General features: G+C 36.7%; 10 non-coding genes across 10 annotated transcripts; 7 read left to right on the top strand and 3 right to left on the bottom strand.

Moving 5' to 3' along the window:
- Positions 1-1,859: 1,859 nt before the first annotated feature.
- TRNAN-GUU (transfer RNA asparagine (anticodon GUU)) lies at positions 1,860-1,933 on the top strand. Its single transcript has one exon. It is a non-coding gene; the product is annotated as a tRNA-Asn (tRNA).
- A 3,421-nt stretch (positions 1,934-5,354) lies between these two features.
- Positions 5,355-5,428, top strand: TRNAN-GUU (transfer RNA asparagine (anticodon GUU)). Its single transcript has one exon. It is a non-coding gene; the product is annotated as a tRNA-Asn (tRNA).
- Positions 5,429-6,263: 835 nt separating this feature from the next.
- Positions 6,264-6,335, bottom strand: TRNAM-CAU (transfer RNA methionine (anticodon CAU)). The gene has a single exon. It is a non-coding gene; the product is annotated as a tRNA-Met (tRNA).
- A 1,339-nt stretch (positions 6,336-7,674) lies between these two features.
- TRNAN-GUU (transfer RNA asparagine (anticodon GUU)) lies at positions 7,675-7,748 on the top strand. The gene has a single exon. It is a non-coding gene; the product is annotated as a tRNA-Asn (tRNA).
- An 829-nt stretch (positions 7,749-8,577) lies between these two features.
- On the bottom strand, positions 8,578-8,649 carry TRNAM-CAU (transfer RNA methionine (anticodon CAU)). The gene has a single exon. It is a non-coding gene; the product is annotated as a tRNA-Met (tRNA).
- A 1,340-nt stretch (positions 8,650-9,989) lies between these two features.
- On the top strand, positions 9,990-10,063 carry TRNAN-GUU (transfer RNA asparagine (anticodon GUU)). The gene has a single exon. It is a non-coding gene; the product is annotated as a tRNA-Asn (tRNA).
- An 829-nt stretch (positions 10,064-10,892) lies between these two features.
- Positions 10,893-10,964, bottom strand: TRNAM-CAU (transfer RNA methionine (anticodon CAU)). The gene has a single exon. It is a non-coding gene; the product is annotated as a tRNA-Met (tRNA).
- A 1,340-nt stretch (positions 10,965-12,304) lies between these two features.
- On the top strand, positions 12,305-12,378 carry TRNAN-GUU (transfer RNA asparagine (anticodon GUU)). The gene has a single exon. It is a non-coding gene; the product is annotated as a tRNA-Asn (tRNA).
- Positions 12,379-15,799: 3,421 nt separating this feature from the next.
- Positions 15,800-15,873, top strand: TRNAN-GUU (transfer RNA asparagine (anticodon GUU)). The gene has a single exon. It is a non-coding gene; the product is annotated as a tRNA-Asn (tRNA).
- Positions 15,874-16,966: 1,093 nt separating this feature from the next.
- TRNAN-GUU (transfer RNA asparagine (anticodon GUU)) lies at positions 16,967-17,040 on the top strand. Its single transcript has one exon. It is a non-coding gene; the product is annotated as a tRNA-Asn (tRNA).
- Positions 17,041-17,826: the final 786 nt, after the last annotated feature.

Raw genomic sequence — 17,826 nt, 5'->3', positions numbered from 1 at the left:
CACCAGGAAACATAAACCTCACTGCATCCTTGCTGCTTTCTCAAGTGGGAATCTGTTTAATGTGAAAACCAGGTGATATCTAATCAGCACACAGGTAAGAAGTTAAGAAAATCTTTCTTTAAGGGTGAAAATGTTTCTCACAAAATCGTTGCCCCAATGCATCATTGAAATTCAAGATGGAAAGATGATTTTGAAATATCAATTGTACATTTTGCATTGCTCTTCTGGTGACAATGTAGCTTGTTTTTGTCAATTACCATTTCAGTAATAGGGTAAAGAAAATTAAGTGGATTTCTGAAAGAAAACAATGCTGTCAATATACTATTAAAACAAATTAAAATGTTAAAAGTTATTGTACTTTAAGTAAAAATAAAAGAGTCAAAATATCAATTCCAGTTTTGGAAGAATTTAATTAACAAAAAAATAAGTGCACATAGCAGAGGATGGTTTCGATCCACCGACCTCTGGGTTATGGGCCCAGCACGCTTCCGCTGCGCCACTCTGCTGCTCATGTAAGTGTCAGAGATCCTGAAGTACTCACTCATCATGTGAAAGTACCAATGTGTTTCTTCGTTGGTCAATGGAAGAAAAATCTTGCAAAACTCTCCAGATTATTGCCTTTTTAACCTTTTTCTAGGAAACTTTCTAGATGAATGCTTTTTAGCCTTTGTCAGTACATGCTTTTGCAAGCTGTCTCTGTGGCGCAATCGGTTAGCGCATTTGGCTGTTAACTGAAAGGTTGGTGGTTCAATCCCACCCGGGGACGTAATTGACCTTGTGATCAAATTTTGGTGATCTTTAAGTAGACAAGTCAAAATTTCAAACCACCTCTTATAGTGTAGGGTACCTGGCCCTCTCTGATGCAATCAGAGTCAGATTTGATTAAGTCATTTTATAAAAAACAGGAAGCACAATTTAGCATGGGGTTGCAGAGAAAAAAAATTATGCAGGCAGAGAAATCCAATTGAGTGATTAATCAGCTCTCCATTTTATGGCTTTATTTTTATGCTAACACATTTGCTCTCTGAAAAGTGTCCACAAAGCCAAGTCTCTGATTAACGCCTTTGTAGGAATGTTTTTTCACCTATTACTGATTAAAACTTGCTTCATTGGAAAGGCAGCAAGATGCATCCTCATTACAATGTCCACTGAAATAATACAGGTTGACACCAGGAAACATAAACCTCACTGCATCCTTGCTGCTTTCTCAAGTGGGAATCTGTTTAATGTGAAAACCAGGTGATATCTAATCAGCACACAGGTAAGAAGTTAAGAAAATCTTTCTTTAAGGGTGAAGATGTTTCTCACAAAATCGTTGCCCCAATGCATCATTGAAATTCAAGCTGGAAAGATGATTTTGAAATATCAATTGTACATTTTGCATTGCTCTTCTGGTGACAATGTAGCTTGTTTTTGTCAATTACCATTTCAGTAATAGGGTAAAGAAAATTAAGTGGATTTCTGAAAGAATACAATGCTGTCAATATACTATTAAAACAAATTAAAATGTTAAAAGTTATTGTACTTTAAGTAAAAATAAAAGAGTCAAAATATCAATTCCAGTTTTGGAAGAATTTAATTAACAAAAAAATAAGTGCACATAGCAGAGGATGGTTTCGATCCACCGACCTCTGGGTTATGGGCCCAGCACGCTCCCGCTGCGCCACTCTGCTGCTCATGTAAGTGTCAGAGATCCTGAAGTACTCACTCATCATGTGAAAGTACCAATGTGTTTCTTCGTTGGTCAATGGAAGAAAAATCTTGCAAAACTCTCCAGATTATTGCCTTTTTAACCTTTTTCTAGGAAACTTTCTAGATGAATGCTTTTTAGCCTTTGTCAGTACATGCTTTTGCAAGCTGTCTCTGTGGCGCAATCGGTTAGCGCATTCGGCTGTTAACCGAAAGGTTGGTGGTTCAATCCCACCCGGGGACGTAATTGACCTTGTGATCAAATTTTAGTGATCTTTAAGTAGACAAGTCAAAATTTCAAACCACCTCTTATAGTGTAGGGTACCTGGCCTTCTCTGATGCAATCAGAGTCAGATTTGATTAAGTCATTTTATAAAAAACAGGAAGCACAATTTAGCATTGGGGTTGCAGAGAAAAAAAATTATGCAGGCAGAGAAATCCAATTGAGTGATTAATCAGCTCTCCATTTTATGGCTTTATTTTTATGCTAACACATTTGCTCTCTGAAAAGTGTCCACAAAGCCAAGTCTCTGATTAACACCTTTGTAGGAATGTTTTTTCACCTATTACTGATTAAAACTTGCTTCATTGGAAAGGCAGCAAGATGCATCCTCATTACAATGTCCACTGAAGCAATACAGGTTGACACCAGGAAACATAAACCTCACTGCATCCTTGCTGCTTTCTCAAGTGGGAATCTGTTTAATGTGAAAACCAGGTGATATCTAATCAGCACACAGGTAAGAAGTTAAGAAAATCTTTCTTTAAGGGTGAAGATGTTTCTCACAAAATCGTTGCCCCAATGCATCATTGAAATTCAAGCTGGAAAGATGATTTTGAAATATCAATTGTACATTTTGCATTGCTCTTCTGGTGACAATGTAGCTTGTTTTTGTCAATTACCATTTCAGTAATAGGGTAAAGAAAATTAAGTGGATTTCTGAAAGAAAACAATGCTGTCAATATACTATTAAAACAAATTAAAATGTTAAAAGTTATTGTACTTTAAGTAAAAATAAAAGAGTCAAAATATTAATTCCAGTTTTGGCAGAATTTAATTAACAAAAAAATAAGTGCACATAGCAGAGGATGGTTTCGATCCACCGACCTCTGGGTTATGTGCCCAGCACACTTCCGCTGCGCCACTCTGCTGCTCATGTAAGTGTCAGAGATCCTGAAGTACTCACTCATCATGTGAAAGTACCAATGTGTTTCTTCGTTGGTCAATGGAAGAAAAATCTTGCAAAACTCTCCAGATTATTGCCTTTTTAACCTTTTTCTAGGAAACTTTCTAGATGAATGCTTTTTAGCCTTTGTCAATACATGCTTTTGCAAGCTGTCTCTGTGGTGCAATCAGTGAGAGCATTCGGCTGTTAACCGAAAGGTTGGTGGTTCAATCCCACCCGAGGACGTAATTGACCTTGTGATCAAATTTTGGTGATCTTTAAGTAGACAAGTCAAAATTTCAAACCACCTCTTATAGTGTAGGGTACCTGGCCTTCTCTGATGCAATCAGAGTCAGATTTGATTAAGTCATTTTATAAAAAACAGGAAGCACAATTTAGCATGGGGTTGCAGAGAAAAAAAATTATGCAGGCAGAGAAATCCAAATGAGTGATTAATCAGCTCTCCATTTTATGGCTTTATTTTTATGCTAACACATTTGCTCTCTGAAAAGTGTCCACAAAGCCAAGTCTCTGATTAACACCTTTGTAGGAATGGTTTTTCACCTATTACTGATTAAAACTTGCTTCATTGGAAAGGCAGCAAGATGCATCCTCATTACAATGTCCACTGAAATAATACAGGTTGACACCAGGAAACATAAACCTCACTGCATCCTTGCTGCTTTCTCAAGTGGGAATCTGTTTAATGTGAAAACCAGGTGATATCTAATCAGCACACAGGTAAGAAGTTAAGAAAATCTTTCTTTAAGGGTGAAGATGTTTCTCACAAAATCGTTGCCCCAATGCATCATTGAAATTCAAGCTGGAAAGATGATTTTGAAATATCAATTGTACATTTTGCATTGCTCTTCTGGTGACAATGTAGCTTGTTTTTGTCAATTACCATTTCAGTAATAGGGTAAAGAAAATTAAGTGGATTTCTGAAAGAAAACAATGCTGTCAATATACTATTAAAACAAATTAAAATGTTAAAAGTTATTGTACTTTAAGTAAAAATAAAAGAGTCAAAATATCAATTCCAGTTTTGGAAGAATTTAATTAACAAAAAAACAAGTGCACATAGCAGAGGATGGTTTCGATCCACCGACCTCTGGGTTATGGGCCCAGCACGCTTCCGCTGCGCCACTCTGCTGCTCATGTAAGTGTCAGAGATCCTGAAGTACTCACTCATCATGTGAAAGTACCAATGTGTTTCTTCGTTGGTCAATGGAAGAAAAATCTTGCAAAACTCTCCAGATTATTGCCTTTTTAACCTTTTTCTAGGAAACTTTCTAGATGAATGCTTTTTAGCCTTTGTCAGTACATGCTTTTGCAAGTGTCTCTGTGGCGAAATCAGTTAGCGCATTCGGCTGTTAACCGAAAGGTTGGTGGTTCAATCCCACCCGGGGACGTAATTGACCTTGTGATCAAATTTTGGTGATCTTTAAGTAGACAAGTCAAAATTTCAAACCACCTCTTATAGTGTAGGGTACCTGGCCTTCTCTGATGCAGTCAGATTTGATTAAGTCATTTTATAAAAAACAGGAAGCACAATTTAGCATGGGGTTGCAGAGAAAAAAAATTATGCAGGCAGAGAAATCCAATTGAGTGATTAATCAGCTCTCCATTTTATGGCTTTATTTTTATGCTAACACATTTGCTCTCTGAAAAGTGTCCACAAAGCCAAGTCTCTGATTAACACCTTTGTAGGAATGGTTTTTCACCTATTACTGATTAAAACTTGCTTCATTGGAAAGGCAGCAAGATGCATCCTCATTACAATGTCCACTGAAATAATACAGGTTGACACCAGGAAACATAAACCTCACTGCATCCTTGCTGCTTTCTCAAGTTGGAATCTGTTTAATGTGAAAACCAGGTGATATCTAATCAGCACACAGGTAAGAAGTTAAGAAAATCTTTCTTTAAGGGTGAAGATGTTTCTCACAAAATCGTTGCCCCAATGCATCATTGAAATTCAAGATGGAAAGATGATTTTGAAATATCAATTGTACATTTTGCATTGCTCTTCTGGTGACAATGTAGCTTGTTTTTGTCAATTACCATTTCAGTAATACGTTAAAGAAAATTAAGTGGATTTCTGAAAGAAAACAATGCTGTCAATATACTATTAAAACAAATTAAAATGTTAAAAGTTATTGTACTTTAAGAAAAAATAAAAGAGTCAAAATATCAATTCCAGTTTTGGAAGAATTTAATTAACAAAAAAATAAGTGCACATAGCAGAGGATGGTTTCGATCCACCGACCTCTGGGTTATGGGCCCAGCACGCTTCCGCTGCGCCACTCTGCTGCTCATGTAAGTGTCAGAGATCCTGAAGTACTCACTCATCATGTGAAAGTACCAATGTGTTTCTTCGTTGGTCAATGGAAGAAAAATCTTGCAAAACTCTTCAGATTATTGCCTTTTTAACCTTTTTCTAGGAAACTTTCTAGATGAATGCTTTTTAGCCTTTGTCAGTACATGCTTTTGCAAGCTGTCTCTGTGGCGCAATTGGTTAGCGCATTCGGCTGTTAACCGAAAGGTTGGTGGTTCAATCCCACCCGGGGACGTAATTGACCTTGTGATCAAATTTTGGTGATCTTTAAGTAGACAAGTCAAAATTTCAAACCACCTCTTATAGTGTAGGGTACCTGGCCTTCTCTGATGCAATCAGAGTCAGATTTGATTAAGTCATTTTATAAAAAACAGGAAGCACAATTTAGCATGGGGTTGCAGAGAAAAAAAATGATGCAGGCAGAGAAATCCAATTGAGTGATTAATCAGCTCTCCATTTTATGGCTTTATTTTTATGCTAACACATTTGCTCTCTGAAAAGTGTCCACAAAGCCAAGTCTCTGATTAACACCTTTGTAGGAATGGTTTTTCACCTATTACTAATTAAAACTTGCTTCATTGGAAAGGCAGCAAGATGCATCCTCATTAGAATGTCCACTGAAATAATACAGGTTGACACCAGGAAACATAAACCTCACTGCATCCTTGCTGCTTTCTCAAGTGGGAATCTGTTTAATGTGAAAACCAGGTGATATCTAATCAGCACACAGGTAAGAAGTTAAGAAAATCTTTCTTTAAGGGTGAAGATGTTTCTCACAAAATCGTTGCCCCAATGCATCATTGAAATTCAAGATGGAAAGATGATTTTGAAATATCAATTGTACATTTTGCATTGCTCTTCTGGTGACAATGTAGCTTGTTTTTGTCAATTACCATTTCAGTAATAGGGTAAAGAAAATTAAGTGGATTTCTGAAAGAAAACAATGCTGTCAATATACTATTAAAACAAATTAAAATGTTAAAAGTTATTGTACTTTAAGTAAAAATAAAAGAGTCAAAATATCAATTCCAGTTTTGGAAGAATTTAATTAACAAAAAAATTAGTGCACATAGCAGAGGATGGTTTCGATCCATCGACCTCTGGGTTATGGGCCCAGCACGCTTCCGCTGCGCCACTCTGCTGCTCATGTAAGTGTCAGAGATCCTGAAGTACTCACTCATCATGTGAAAGTACCAATGTGTTTCTTCGTTGGTCAATGGAAGAAAAATCTTGCAAAACTCTCCAGAATATTGCCTTTTTAACCTTTTTCTAGGAAACTTTCTAGATGAATGCTTTTTAGCCTTTGTCAGTACATGCTTTTGCAAGCTGTCTCTGTGGCGCAATCGGCTGTTAACCGAAAGGTTGGTGGTTCAATCCCACCCGGGGACGTAATTGACCTTGTGATCAAATTTTGGTGATCTTTAAGTAGACAAGTCAACATTTCAAACCACCTCTTATAGTGTAGGGTACCTGGCCTTCTCTGATGCAATCAGAGTCAGATTTGATTAAGTCATTTTATAAAAACAGGAAGCACAATTTAGCATGGGGTTGCAGAGAAAAAAAATTATGCAGGCAGAGAAATCCAATTGAGTGATTAATCAGCTCTCCATTTTATGGCTTTATTTTTATGATAACACATTTGCTCTCTGAAAAGTGTCCACAAAGCCAAGTCTCTGATTAACACCTTTGTAGGAATGGTTTTCACCTATTACTGATTAAAACTTGCTTCATTGGAAAGGCAGCAAGATGCATCCTCATTAGAATGTCCACTGAAATAATACAGGTTGACACCAGGAAACATAAACCTCACTGCATCCTTGCTGCTTTCTCAAGTGGGAATCTGTTTAATGTGAAAACCAGGTGATATCTAATCAGCACACAGGTAAGAAGTTAAGAAAATCTTTCTTTAAGGGTGAAGATGTTTCTCACAAAATCGTTGACTCCAATGCATCATTGAAATTCAAGATGGAAAGATGATTTTGAAATATCAATTGTACATTTTGCATTGCTCTTCTGGTGACAATGTAGCTTGTTTTTGTCAATTACCATTTCAGTAATAGGGTAAAGAAAATTAAGTGGATTTCTGAAAGAAAACAATGCTGTCAATATACTATTAAAACAAATTAAAATGTTAAAAGTTATTGTACTTTAAGTAAAAATAAAAGAGTCAAAATATCAATTCCAGTTTTGGAAGAATTTAATTAACAAAAAAATAAGTGCACATAGCAGAGGATGGTTTCGATCCACCGACCTCTGGGTTATGGGCCCAGCACGCTTCCGCTGCACCACTCTGCTGCTCATGTAAGTGTCAGAGATCCTGAAGTACTCACTCATCATGTGAAAGTACCAATGTGTTTCTTCGTTGGTCAATGGATGAAAAATCTTGCAAAACTCTCAAGATTATTGCCTTTTTAACCTTTTTCTAGGAAACTTTCTAGATGAATGCTTTTTAGCCTTTGTCAGTACATGCTTTTGCAAGCTGTCTCCGTGGCGCAATCGGTTAGCGCATTCGGCTGTTAACCGAAAGGTTGGTGGTTCAATCCCACCCGGGGACGTAATTGACCTTGTGATCAAATTTTGGTGATCTTTAAGTAGACAAGTCAAAATTTCAAACCACCTCTTATAGTGTAGGGTACCTGGCCTTCTCTGATGCAATCAGATTTGATTAAGTCATTTTATAAAAAACAGGAAGCACAATTTAGCATGGGGTTGCAGAGAAAAAAAATTATGAAGGCAGAGAAATCCAATTGAGTGATTAATCAGCTCTCCATTTTATGGCTTTATTTTTATGCTAACACATTTGCTCTCTGAAAAGTGTCCACAAAGCCAAGTCTCTGATTAACACCTTTGTAGGAATGGTTTTTCACCTATTACTGATTAAAACTTGCTTCATTGGAAAGGCAGCAAGATGCATCCTCATTACAATGTCCACTGAAATAATACAGGTTGACACCAGGAAACATAAACCTCACTGCATCCTTGCTGCTTTCTCAAGTGGGAATCTGTTTAATGTGAAAACCAGGTGATATCTAATCAGCACACAGGTAAGAAGTTAAGAAAATCTTTCTTTAAGGGTGAAGATGTTTCTCACAAAATCGTTGCCCCAATGCATCATTGAAATTCAAGATGGAAAGATGATTTTGAAATATCAATTGTACATTTTGCATTGCTCTTCTGGTGACAATGTAGCTTGTTTTTGTCAATTACCATTTCAGTAATAGGGTAAAGAAAATTAAGTGGATTTCTGAAAGAAAACAATGCTGTCAATATACTATTAAAACAAATTAAAATGTTAAAAGTTATTGTACTTTAAGTAAAAATAAAAGAGTCAAAATATCAATTCCAGTTTTGGAAGAATTTAATTAACAAAAAAATTAGTGCACATAGCAGAGGATGGTTTCGATCCATCGACCTCTGGGTTATGGGCCCAGCACGCTTCCGCTGCGCCACTCTGCTGCTCATGTAAGTGTCAGAGATCCTGAAGTACTCACTCATCATGTGAAAGTACCAATGTGTTTCTTCGTTGGTCAATGGAAGAAAAATCTTGCAAAACTCTCCAGAATATTGCCTTTTTAACCTTTTTCTAGGAAACTTTCTAGATGAATGCTTTTTAGCCTTTGTCAGTACATGCTTTTGCAAGCTGTCTCTGTGGCGCAATCGGCTGTTAACCGAAAGGTTGGTGGTTCAATCCCACCCGGGGACGTAATTGACCTTGTGATCAAATTTTGGTGATCTTTAAGTAGACAAGTCAAAATTTCAAACCACCTCTTATAGTGTAGGGTACCTGGCCTTCTCTGATGCAATCAGAGTCAGATTTGATTAAGTCATTTTATAAAAAACAGGAAGCACAATTTAGCATGGGGTTGCAGAGAAAAAAAATTATGCAGGCAGAGAAATCCAATTGAGTGATTAATCAGCTCTCCATTTTATGGCTTTATTTTTATGCTAACACATTTGCTCTCTGAAAAGTGTCCTCAAAGCCAAGTCTCTGATTAACACCTTTGTAGGAATGGTTTTTCACCTATTACTGATTAAAACTTGCTTCATTGGAAAGGCAGCAAGATGCATCCTCATTACAATGTCCACTGAAATAATACAGGTTGACACCAGGAAACATAAACCTCACTGCATCCTTGCTGCTTTCTCAAGTGGGAATCTGTTTAATGTGAAAACCAGGTGATATCTAATCAGCACACAGGTAAGAAGTTAAGAAAATCTTTCTTTAAGGGTGAAGATGTTTCTCACAAAATCGTTGCCCCAATGCATCATTGAAATTCAAGCTGGAAAGATGATTTTGAAATATCAATTGTACATTTTGCATTGCTCTTCTGGTGACAATGTAGCTTGTTTTTGTCAATTACCATTTCAGTAATAGGGTAAAGAAAATTAAGTGGATTTCTGAAAGAAAACAATGCTGTCAATATACTATTAAAACAAATTAAAATGTTAAAAGTTATTGTACTTTAAGTAAAAATAAAAGAGTCAAAATATCAATTCCAGTTTTGGAAGAATTTAATTAACAAAAAAATAAGTGCACATAGCAGAAGATGGTTTCAATCCACCGACCTCTGGGTTATGGGCCCAGCTTGCTTCCGCTGCGCCTCTCTGCTGCTCGTGTAAGTGTCAGAGATCCTGAAGTACTCACTCATCATGTGAAAGTACCAATGTGTTTCTTCGTTGGTCAATGGAAGAAAAATCTTGCAAAACTCTCCAGATTATTGCCTTTTTAACCTTTTTCTAGGAAACTTTCTAGATGAATGCTTTTTAGCCTTTGTCAGTACATGCTTTTGCAAGCTGTCTCTGTGGCGCAATCGGTTAGCGCATTCGGCTGTTAACCGAAAGGTTGGTGGTTCAATCCCACCCGGGGACGTAATTGACCTTGTGATCAAATTTTGGTGATCTTTAAGTAGACAAGTCAAAATTTCAAACCACCTCTTATAGTGTAGGGTACCTGGCCTTCTCTGATGCAATCAGATTTGATTAAGTCATTTTATAAAAAACAGGAAGCACAATTTAGCATGGGGTTGCAGAGAAAAAAAATTATGCAGGCAGAGAAATCCAATTGAGTGATTAATCAGCTCTCCATTTTATGGCTTTATTTTTATGCTAACACATTTGCTCTCTGAAAAGTGTCCACAAAGCCAAGTCTCTGATTAACACCTTTGTAGGAATGTTTTTTCACCTATTACTAATTAAAACTTGCTTCATTGGAAAGGCAGCAAGATGCATCCTCATTAGAATGTCCATTGAAATAATACAGGTTGACACCAGGAAACATAAACCTCACTGCATCCTTGCTGCTTTCTCAAGTGGGAATCTGTTTAATGTGAAAACCAGGTGATATCTAATCAGCACACAGGTAAGAAGTTAAGAAAATCTTTCTTTAAGGGTGAAGATGTTTCTCACAAAATCGTTGCCCCAATGCATCATTGAAATTCAAGATGGAAAGATGATTTTGAAATATCAATTGTACATTTTGCATTGCTCTTCTGGTGACAATGTAGCTTGTTTTTGTCAATTACCATTTCAGTAATAGGGTAAAGAAAATTAAGTGGATTTCTGAAAGAAAACAATGCTGTCTATATACTATTAAAACAAATTAAAATGTTAAAAGTTATTGTACTTTAAGTAAAAATAAAAGAGTCAAAATATCAATTCCAGTTTTGGAAGAATTTAATTAACAAAAAAATTAGTGCACATAGCAGAGGATGGTTTCGATCCATCGACCTCTGGGTTATGGGCCCAGCACGCTTCCGCTGCGCCACTCTGCTGCTCATGTAAGTGTCAGAGATCCTGAAGTACTCACTCATCATGTGAAAGTACCAATGTGTTTCTTCGTTGGTCAATGGAAGAAAAATCTTGCAAAACTCTCCAGAATATTGCCTTTTTAACCTTTTTCTAGGAAACTTTCTAGATGAATGCTTTTTAGCCTTTGTCAGTACATGCTTTTGCAAGCTGTCTCTGTGGCGCAATCGGCTGTTAACCGAAAGGTTGGTGGTTCAATCCCACCCGGGGACGTAATTGACCTTGTGATCAAATTTTGGTGATCTTTAAGTAGACAAGTCAAAATTTCAAACCACCTCTTATAGTGTAGGGTACCTGGCCTTCTCTGATGCAATCAGAGTCAGATTTGATTAAGTCATTTTATAAAAAACAGGAAGCACAATTTAGCATGGGGTTGCAGAGAAAAAAAATTATGCAGGCAGAGAAATCCAATTGAGTGATTAATCAGCTCTCCATTTTATGGCTTTATTTTTATGCTAACACATTTGCTCTCTGAAAAGTGTCCTCAAAGCCAAGTCTCTGATTAACACCTTTGTAGGAATGGTTTTTCACCTATTACTGATTAAAACTTGCTTCATTGGAAAGGCAGCAAGATGCATCCTCATTACAATGTCCACTGAAATAATACAGGTTGACACCAGGAAACATAAACCTCACTGCATCCTTGCTGCTTTCTCAAGTGGGAATCTGTTTAATGTGAAAACCAGGTGATATCTAATCAGCACACAGGTAAGAAGTTAAGAAAATCTTTCTTTAAGGGTGAAGATGTTTCTCACAAAATCGTTGCCCCAATGCATCATTGAAATTCAAGCTGGAAAGATGATTTTGAAATATCAATTGTACATTTTGCATTGCTCTTCTGGTGACAATGTAGCTTGTTTTTGTCAATTACCATTTCAGTAATAGGGTAAAGAAAATTAAATGGATTTCTGAAAGAAAACAATGCTGTCAATATACTATTAAAACAAATTAAAATGTTAAAAGTTATTGTACTTTAAGTAAAAATAAAAGAGTCAAAATATCAATTCCAGTTTTGGAAGAATTTAATTAACAAAAAAATAAGTGCACATAGCAGAAGATGGTTTCAATCCACCGACCTCTGGGTTATGGGCCCAGCTTGCTTCCGCTGCGCCTCTCTGCTGCTCGTGTAAGTGTCAGAGATCCTGAAGTACTCACTCATCATGTGAAAGTACCAATGTGTTTCTTCGTTGGTCAATGGAAGAAAAATCTTGCAAAACTCTCCAGATTATTGCCTTTTTAACCTTTTTCTAGGAAACTTTCTAGATGAATGCTTTTTAGCCTTTGTCAGTACATGCTTTTGCAAGCTGTCTCTGTGGCGCAATCGGTTAGCGCATTCGGCTGTTAACCGAAAGGTTGGTGGTTCAATCCCACCCGGGGACGTAATTGACCTTGTGATCAAATTTTGGTGATCTTTAAGTAGACAAGTCAACATTTCAAACCACCTCTTATAGTGTAGGGTACCTGGCCTTCTCTGATGCAATCAGAGTCAGATTTGATTAAGTCATTTTATAAAAACAGGAAGCACAATTTAGCATGGGGTTGCAGAGAAAAAAAATTATGCAGGCAGAGAAATCCAATTGAGTGATTAATCAGCTCTCCATTTTATGGCTTTATTTTTATGCTAACACATTTGCTCTCTGAAAAGTGTCCACAAAGCCAAGTCTCTGATTAACACCTTTGTAGGAATGGTTTTTCACCTATTACTGATTAAAACTTGCTTCATTGGAAAGGCAGCAAGATGCATCCTCATTAGAATGTCCACTGAAATAATACAGGTTGACACCAGGAAACATAAACCTCACTGCATCCTTGCTGCTTTCTCAAGTGGGAATCTGTTTAATGTGAAAACCAGGTGATATCTAATCAGCACACAGGTAAGAAGTTAAGAAAATCTTTCTTTAAGGGTGAAGATGTTTCTCACAAAATCGTTGACTCCAATGCATCATTGAAATTCAAGATGGAAAGATGATTTTGAAATATCAATTGTACATTTTGCATTGCTCTTCTGGTGACAATGTAGCTTGTTTTTGTCAATTACCATTTCAGTAATAGGGTAAAGAAAATTAAGTGGATTTCTGAAAGAAAACAATGCTGTCAATATACTATTAAAACAAATTAAAATGTTAAAAGTTATTGTACTTTAAGTAAAAATAAAAGAGTCAAAATATCAATTCCAGTTTTGGAAGAATTTAATTAACAAAAAAATAAGTGCACATAGCAGAGGATGGTTTCGATCCACCGACCTCTGGGTTATGGGCCCAGCACGCTTCCGCTGCACCACTCTGCTGCTCATGTAAGTGTCAGAGATCCTGAAGTACTCACTCATCATGTGAAAGTACCAATGTGTTTCTTCGTTGGTCAATGGAAGAAAAATCTTGCAAAACTCTCAAGATTATTGCCTTTTTAACCTTTTTCTAGGAAACTTTCTAGATGAATGCTTTTTAGCCTTTGTCAGTACATGCTTTTGCAAGCTGTCTCTGTGGCGCAATCGGTTAGCGCATTCGGCTGTTAACCGAAAGGTTGGTGGCTCAATCCCACCCGGGGACGTAATTGACCTTGTGATCAAATTTTGGTGATCTTTAAGTAGACAAGTCAAAATTTCAAACCACCTCTTATAGTGTAGGGTACCTGGCCTTCTCTGATGCAATCAGATTTGATTAAGTCATTTTATAAAAAACAGGAAGCACAATTTAGCATGGGGTTGCAGAGAAAAAAAATTATGAAGGCAGAGAAATCCAATTGAGTGATTAATCAGCTCTCCATTTTATGGCTTTATTTTTATGCTAACACATTTGCTCTCTGAAAAGTGTCCACAAAGCCAAGTCTCTGATTAACACCTTTGTAGGAATGGTTTTTCACCTATTACTGATTAAAACTTGCTTCATTGGAAAGGCAGCAAGATGCATCCTCATTACAATGTCCACTGAAATAATACAGGTTGACACCAGGAAACATAAACCTCACTGCATCCTTGCTGCTTTCTCAAGTGGGAATCTGTTTAATGTGAAAACCAGGTGATATCTAATCAGCACACAGGTAAGAAGTTAAGAAAATCTTTCTTTAAGGGTGAAGATGTTTCTCACAAAATCGTTGCCCCAATGCATCATTGAAATTCAAGATGGAAAGATGATTTTGAAATATCAATTGTACATTTTGCATTGCTCTTCTGGTGACAATGTAGCTTGTTTTTGTCAATTACCATTTCAGTAATAGGGTAAAGAAAATTAAGTGGATTTCTGAAAGAAAACAATGCTGTCAATATACTATTAAAACAAATTAAAATGTTAAAAGTTATTGTACTTTAAGTAAAAATAAAAGAGTCAAAATATCAATTCCAGTTTTGGAAGAATTTAATTAACAAAAAAATAAGTGCACATAGCAGAGGATGGTTTCGATCCACCGACCTCTGGGTTATGGGCCCAGCACGCTTCCGCTGCGCCACTCTGCTGCTCATGTAAGTGTCAGAGATCCTGAAGTACTCACTCATCATGTGAAAGTACCAATGTGTTTCTTCGTTGGTCAATGGAAGAAAAATCTTGCAAAACTCTCCAGATTATTGCCTTTTTAACCTTTTTCTAGGAAACTTTCTAGATGAATGCTTTTTAGCCTTTGTCAGTACATGCTTTTGCAATCTGTCTCTGTGGCGCAATCGGTTAGCGCATTCGGCTGTTAACCGAAAGGTTGGTGGTTCAATCCCACCAGGGGACGTAATTGACCTTGTGATCAAATTTTGGTGATCTTTAAGTAGACAAGTCAAAATTTCAAACCACCTCTTATAGTGTAGGGTACCTGGCCTTCTCTGATGCAATCAGAGTCAGATTTGATTAAGTCATTTTATAAAAAACAGGAAGCACAATTTAGCATGGGGTTGCAGAGAAAAAAAATGATGCAGGCAGAGAAATCCAATTGAGTGATTAATCAGTTCTCCATTTTATGGCTTTATTTTTATGCTAACACATTTGCTCTCTGAAAAGTGTCCACAAAGCCAAGTCTCTGATTAACACCTTTGTAGGAATGGTTTTTCACCTATTACTGATTAAAACTTGCTTCATTGGAAAGGCAGCAAGATGCATCCTCATTACAATGTCCACTGAAATAATACAGGTTGACACCAGGAAACATAAACCTCACTGCATCCTTGCTGCTTTCTCAAGTGGGAATCTGTTTGATGTGAAAACCAGGTGATATCTAATCAGCACACAGGTAAGAAGTTAAGAAAATCTTTCTTTAAGGGTGAAGATGTTTCTCACAAAATCGTTGCCCCAATGCATCATTGAAATTCAAGATGGAAAGATGATTTTGAAATATCAATTGTACATTTTGCATTGCTCTTCTGGTGACAATGTAGCTTGTTTTTGTCAATTACCATTTCAGTAATAGGGTAAAGAAAATTAAGTGGATTTCTGAAAGAAAACAATGCTGTCAATATACTATTAAAACAAATTAAAATGTTAAAAGTTATTGTACTTTAAGTAAAAATAAAAGAGTCAAAATATCAATTCCAGTGTTGGAAGAATTTAATTAACAAAAAAATAAGTGCACATAGCAGAGGATGGTTTCGATCCACCGACCTCTGGGTTATGGGCCCAGCACGCTTCCGCTGCGCCACTCTGCTGCTCATGTAAGTGTCAGAGATCCTGAAGTACTCACTCATCATGTGAAAGTACCAATGTGTTTCTTCGTTGGTCAATGGAAGAAAAATCTTGCAAAACTCTCCAGATTATTGCCTTTTTAACCTTTTTCTAGGAAACTTTCTAGATGAATGCTTTTTAGCCTTTGTCAGTACATGCTTTTGCAAGCTGTCTCTGTGGCGCAATCGGTTAGCGCATTCGGCTGTTAACCGAAAGGTTGGTGGTTCAATCCCACCTGGAGACGTAATTGACCTTGTGATCAAATTTTGCTGATCTTTAAGTAGACAAGTCAAAATTTCAAACCACCTCTTATGGTGTAGGGTACCTGGCCTTCTCTGAAGCAATCAGAGTCATATTTGATTAAGTCATTTTATAAAAAACAGGAAGCACAATTTAGCATGGGGTTGCAGAGAAAAAAAATGATGCAGGCAGAGAAATCCAATTGAGTGATTAATCAGCTCTCCATTTTATGGCTTTATTTTTATGCTAACACATTTGCTCTCTGAAAAGTGTCCACAAAGCCAAGTCTCTGATTAACACCTTTGTAGGAATGGTTTTTCACCTATTACTGATTAAAACTTGCTTCATTGGAAAGGCAGCAAGATGCATCCTCATTACAATGTCCACTGAAATAATACAGGTTGACACCAGGAAACATAAACCTCACTGCATCCTTGCTGCTTTCTCAAGTGGGAATCTGTTTAATGTGAAAACCAGATGATATCTAATCAGCACACAGGTAAGAAGTTAAGAAAATCTTTCTTTAAGGGTGAAGATGTTTCTCACAAAATCGTTGCCCCAATGCATCATTGAAATTCAAGATGGAAAGATGATTTTGAAATATCAATTGTACATTTTGCATTGCTCTTCTGGTGACAATGTAGCTTGTTTTTGTCAATTACCATTTCAGTAATAGGGTAAAGAAAATTAAGTGGATTTCTGAAAGAAAACAATGCTGTCAATATACTATTAAAACAAATTAAAATGTTAAAAGTTATTGTACTTTAAGTAAAAATAAAAGAGTCAAAATATCAATTCCAGTTTTGGAAGAATTAAATTAACAAAAATATAAGTGCACATAGCAGAGGATGGTTTCGATCCACCGACCTCTGGGTTATGGGCCCAGCACTCTTCCGCTGCACCACTCTGCTGCTCATGTGAGTGTCAGAGATCCTGAAGTACTCACTCATCATGTGAAAGTACCAATGTGTTTCTTCGTTGGTCAATGGAAGAAAAATCTTGCAAAACTCTCCAGATTATTGCCTTTTTAACCTTTTTCTAGGAAACTTTCTAGATGAATGCTTTTTAGCCTTTGTCAGTACATGCTTGTGCAAGCTGTCTCTGTGGCGCAATCGGTTAGCGCATTCGGCTGTTAACCGAAAGGTTGGTGGTTCAATCCCACCCAGGGACGTAATTGACCTTGTGATCAAATTTTGGTGATCTTTAAGTAGACAACTCAAAATTTCAAACCACTTCTTATAGTGTAGGGTACCTGGCCTTCTCTGATACAATCAGAGTGAGATTTGATTAAGTCATTTTATAAAAAACAGGAAGCACAATTTAGCATGGGGTTGCAGAGAAAAAAAATGATGCAGGCAGAGAAATCCAATTGAGTGATTAATCAGCTCTCCATTTTATGGCTTTATTTTTATGCTAACACATTTGCTCTCTGAAAAGTGTCCACAAAGCCAAGTCTCTGATTAACACCTTTGTAGGAATGGTTTTTCACCTATTACTGATTAAAACTTGCTTCATTGGAAAGGCAGCAAGATGCATCCTCATTACAATGTCCACTGAAATAATACAGGTTGACACCAGGAAACATAAACCTCACTGCATCCTTGCTGCTTTCTCAAGTGGGAATCTGTTTAATGTGAAAACCAGGTGATATCTAATCAGCACACAGGTAAGAAGTTAAGAAAATCTTTCTTTAAGGGTGAAGATGTTTCTCACAAAATCGTTGCCCCAATGCATCATTGAAATTCAAGATGGAAAGATGATTTTGAAATATCAATTGTACATTTTGCATTGCTCTTCTGGTGACAATGTAGCTTGTTTTTGTCAATTACCATTTCAGTAATAGGGTAAAGAAAATTAAGTGGATTTCTGAAAGAAAACAATGCTGTCAATATACTATTAAAACATATTAAAATGTTAAAAGTTATTGTACTTTAAGTTAAAATAAAAGAGTCAAAAT

This window comes from Pseudophryne corroboree, chromosome 4 (assembly GCF_028390025.1).
Source record: "Pseudophryne corroboree isolate aPseCor3 chromosome 4, aPseCor3.hap2, whole genome shotgun sequence".
In the NCBI taxonomy this organism is placed as follows: domain Eukaryota; kingdom Metazoa; phylum Chordata; class Amphibia; order Anura; family Myobatrachidae; genus Pseudophryne; species Pseudophryne corroboree.
This window is presented reverse-complemented; position numbering and strand designations above follow the sequence as displayed.